Below are 5,180 nucleotides of genomic sequence, written 5' to 3'. Positions count from 1 at the left end.
AGTGAGTGAGTGAGGCAGTGAGTGAGTGAGACAGTGAAAGAGTGAGTGAATGAGTGAGTGAGGCAGTGAGTGAGTGAGGCAGTGAGAGAGTGAGACAGTGAGAGAGTCGAGAACTGTGTTTGATAGGGTTTTCAATAGCAAAATATTTTCAGACATAGAGGGTCAAGCCATTCTGCCAAGGATGGACTCAACCCTACGACTTTGCAGTTAGCAGCCAAGCAAATTAGCCCTGGCACCCCTCTGAAATGCCAAGAAATCCATGCACTTTCATTTCACACTGCTTTCCCACACGGAACTTTGTAAAAGTTATACGCACTTTGCTTTTCCTTACTAACTGGCTGGCCTTCCTTGTTGTAGCTTGTTCCAGCTAAACATAAAACCTAGGGTTTAAGATTAAGTCCCCCTTCTAAAGGGTTAATAATGTTGCAGAAAAAAAACAGAAGGAGAACATTAAAGTAATTTTTTATAAATGAACCTGTAATGGAGAACTAATTCAAGTGGCAAGGAGAAGTGTGGAAGATTGCTCAGTGGCCTCTCATTGGAATGGCTGGGATTATTTGATGCTGTAAAAATAAGTTTCTTTGCTGTCTTTCACTAGAATGTTCTACAATTCTGATGGGATTAAAATTTACCTGTTAAAAAAAGTGATGGTAATGCAGAAGTTCCTGTTGGCAGTGCAAATTAATCTGTCAAATAGATGCTATTTGTCCTTAAATCCAGTTATTATTTGAAGTACTTTTAACATCTCATTCCTCATTAATTGATGTGGAAAATAAATATTTGACATATGTGTAATTTTTTTATATTTGTGTGTCATAACTTTGAAAAAATGATCTATTAATATAAAGTAAAAAGTTAAAACAAATGACTAAATGGATGAATCTGTTGCAAAGAAAGAAGAGGGCCAAGATAGATTTCACAGAACAACTGGACAAGAAAAATATTATAGGAAATTTCACAGTAGAAAAAGACATTCTAGGCAAAGAGAAATAGCATGCATATGAACCCATGAATTTAAAATAGCACATATTCATTCAGCAGAAAGTCAGGTGCAACCAACAAAATACAGTAACAAAACGATACAGTTCTAAATGTCAAGAAATTGACAGATGAATAGAAGACAGACAATTAAAATAGAGCAAGTCGGTTTCAGTGTTAGGAGAGGAACTTTGAAAAGATCAGGGTATTGTCACATTTAGAACCAGACTCTAGGGAAAGCTTTTAGGAATAGTTGAGGTTTAATCTCAAAAATGAATCGAAACTATTTGGATGGAGAAGGTGAACTGGACATATGAAGCAGAGGAGAAAATATATGGGAATCAGGAAATCTATTTGACAGAATAAAATATATATATATATATATATATATTTTTTTTTAAATTATTGAATCCCAAATGCTATTCCTTGGCAAAATGTTGAACAACTAGCATCAAGTTGTTAAACATACACCAACTAGAGGGTAAGCACTCTAACTGAGGGAAGGAAAAGGTCACACACAATAAAGGAGAGGGCAGTACAAAATGACAAAGGCAAAAGAAGACAGAAGAGTACAAGAGCTAAAGGCAACAAAGGTAAACACACAATCTTTCAATACAGTAATAGCATGCAAATGGACCCCTGAATTTAAAATAGCGCATAGATAAACATGCCAGCTGAATAGGAGTAAGAAGGTAAATAAGACAACACATACAACCATGTATAGGGTTGACAGAATATATTTCTATGCTTGCATTTATATGTGCTTAGATACATCCATGAATATATCAGAGCATACATGGGACAAGGTTATGAATACATCTTAGTTACTATCAAATACCTTCAAAGAATGAGTCCCTAGCCTCAGAAGATATCAAGGTCAATCGGCATAGCATAGTCCACAGAGACAAGCTTCTACAACCTTGGTTGAGCAGCAAGTCGGGTCTTAAAAACGTGTAAGTGTCCATCTGAGGTGCATTAGTCTCTCCCCATTCAGAGGAAAGAGTGAAGGAAACCAAAAACTCATGGACACAATCCACAGAACTAATGGACAACAGGAACCCCAACATTCACATGCTTAAGATGAGAATTACATTTTGCCCACTCCCACTACTGATCTCTCCAAAGAAATTACAAGTGGAGGTCATGGATAGAGTGGGAGAAACCTATGGATCAATGCCCCCCCCCCAAAAAAAAAGACATCACTGGCCTGTAGAGATTAGTAGAACTCCCAAGACTATTTGTGTTAGGCAGGGTTCTCTAGATAAACAAAGCCAAGACACTTATGATTTTATATATATATTTAATATATATACATGTTTATACAACAAGAAGGAATATAACTGCTAATTAGTCCACACAGCAGTACAGAGGGCTCAGTTGAACTCAATGTTGTGAGAGTTAATACATTGAAGATTCTTTAAGTCACTCCAGCTGCCCTTCTAAGGTCAAGGAAGCAGACATCAGAGTCGCTCCTCAGGCAAGGCAGGCAAAGTCGCCTGCAGGCAGCGGACAGCAGGGTGGGGCAGCAACAGTCAGTAGCATGGGGTCTTGAGATGTATGCACAGTGACAAGCTCTACCAGCCTCAATCTCAACAGATGTTAAGCAGCATGGCAAAGCAGGACCAGAGTAAGGCAAGGCAAGGACACCCGATCCATGGGTTGGTTCAGCCCATGGTAGCACAGCACACGGTTGCAGCTCAGGCAGCAGAGCTCTGGTCTGATCACCAGGGAGAAAGAGAGACAGGATGATGGCAGCAAAAATTATTTATCTCGGTCACTCTCCAATCAAGCTGTGACCTGATTAAACTACATGTTCCTATGGAGGCCCAGGTGGCACAATAAACCTAACTATCACAACTATGGCCCTTATACGCCTTTCACATCCAGAGCATAACTTAACTTAGCTCAACTTTCAGCCAAAAACTAGGCCTAGAAGGTGAAAAATAACATCAAAGACATACATATTTATAACCCTGATGCCCTCCTTTCCTGATTTAAAACCACTCAGTACCCCCTTATTCTTTCCTCACAGCTACCTGTTGATCAATGTATAAGTTCCTTATGAGCACAATGAAGTGTTCTGTAATTCCTATTCTTCTCAAGCCTATCCACTATTTGTTATGATCCATCCTTTTGAATGCCTTGACATCGTCAATAAAACAAACATTTTTTCTGGTGTTATCTGCTTAGAACCAAGATCCATGAGCAATGATATCCCTTATCCACATCCTCTTCTGAATCAGGACTGAGCCTCTAATGGCTTCCTGTCAAAGGGAACTTAAATATTATCAGTTGGTCTGTTTCACAGTCAGCCCCAAGCCTGGTTCTAGCTGCTGATAATGAGCGTCTCCATCGTCTCTTCCCACAGATGTAGTCAATTTGATTTCTGTGTATTCCATTTGGAGATGTCCATGTACATGCTCACTGTATGAATTGTTGTAAAAAAGTATTTGCTATGAACAATTCATTGACCTTGCAAAATTTTATCATGCCATCTCCAGCATTCATTCTATCACCAAGATAGTTTTCAACTAGTATTTCTTCATTTTTGTATTTAACTTTTGCATTCATATCATCAATAATTATCAATGCATTTTGACTGCATGTTCAATAAATTTTCCACTGAAGGCATTCATAGAATTCTTCTATTTATTTATCACTAACATTAGAAGTTAGTGCATAAATTTGAAAAATAATTGTGTTGATTGGATTTCCTTGAAGGCAGGTAAACAGAATGCTAGCAGAGACAGCCAGCGCTGTACTTGCAGAGAGATGTGAGGTGTCTTTGTTGATGATGACTGCAAGGCCATGCCTCTCGATTGTGTCATTTCTGGCACAGTGGACCATCCGATTTTCTGATGACTCAAATATCCAGTGTCAGTCCACATCAGCTCACTGACACCCAGGATAGCAATCTTTATTCATTACATTGATTTTAGACTACCTTTAATTTTCCTAGACCCATACTTAGTGCACCCATACTTAGTGCATTACACATTCCAATTCTTAGTCATTTTTGCAGCTATTCCATCTCATTTTGAGTTGTGCCCCATCAGCAAATGAAGACCCCTAAAGCTTTATTCCCATGGGCTTTACTACATTCACATCATCGTGGTGAACTCTACTTTGTGAAAGTACAATTTGAGGGCATTGCATGTGTGCCTCTTTTGTAAGTATCAAGTTGGCCTCGTCTGAATCTTTCCATTTCATGGGAAACATGAGCTCCCCACTGCTGTCTGTGGCCCCAATTACTCGTTCGGGATCAAGACCTCTGGCAAAGCCACTAAGTTTGTCAGCATCATCTCTCTTTTTTTTCTTTGACTTGCTGTCTCAGATTCACTGTCATATAGATTGGTTGTACCGTCTTTTTACTTACCAGCTCTTTTAGAATTAAGAAATGCTTCAATTCATTCTGGGCAATCTAAATTTTCTTCAGGTTCCCAAGTATTATCAGCATCTTTAAAGCCCTTCTATTTCAGGAAACATTCCACCTTCCCATTCACAACACATCGATCCAGCACTTCTTGTACCGCAAAGTCATCAGGGTCAGCCTCTTCAACTTTCTGATTCTTTCCATTCTGTTTCGATTCCTTTTTTTGCAATGTAGTTTCAGTGGAGGCCATTTTTATTGCAAATTTGAAGAGTCATTGCTCACTGTCTCTGTGCTGCCACCCATCACAGGTCTGTGGATTCTCCGGCCCCGTGCACCTCCAACTCGAGCCACATCGCTGCACAATTTCATTTCAGTGTACAAGTATTATTATCATAAAGGTCTATGCATCTTTACTCTGTCTTTAAAAACAAAAACAAAACCCTTTTCCCGTGAGCAATGAAAGAAAGGAGGGAACGATAAGTATAGAAACCAAATAAATTTTGTTTTTGCCATTATATTCTATGATTTGTTTATTTTCATAAAGCCACGTTTATCCAACCTAAAAAATTGTAACTATATGTACAGGAGTAATTAATTTTGGTGTTGCAAAACAGACGTGACTTCTACTCTCAGTCTAGATGAAATCATGAAGAATGACTCACTCTTGAAGCAACTGGAACGAGAGTCACTGTCTGTTTATCAGTGATTTTCAAGACTGTGGATATCAGGCAATGAAGCCGAGAGATCCCTGATGGGGAGGGAAGAAATACCATGAGCTTTTCATTGCCCCAAGGTACAGCCCATGGAAAGAGTCCAAGCTACAGCACAA

At 38.9% G+C, this 5,180-nt stretch overlaps 1 pseudogene; it reads right to left on the bottom strand.

Annotated features, from left to right (window-relative positions):
• Positions 1 to 4,047: 4,047 nt before the first annotated feature.
• On the bottom strand, positions 4,048 to 4,601 carry LOC101653081 (annotated as a pseudogene).
• Between the last annotated feature and the right edge of the window lie 579 nt (positions 4,602 to 5,180).

This window comes from Echinops telfairi, unplaced genomic scaffold (assembly GCF_000313985.2).
Source record: "Echinops telfairi isolate 266 unplaced genomic scaffold, ASM31398v2 ScPeMD7_3533;HRSCAF=4204_1, whole genome shotgun sequence".
Classification (NCBI taxonomy): Eukaryota; Metazoa; Chordata; class Mammalia; order Afrosoricida; family Tenrecidae; genus Echinops; species Echinops telfairi.
The sequence above is the reverse complement of the archived record's forward strand: the minus strand, read 5'-3'. Positions and strand labels throughout refer to the sequence as shown.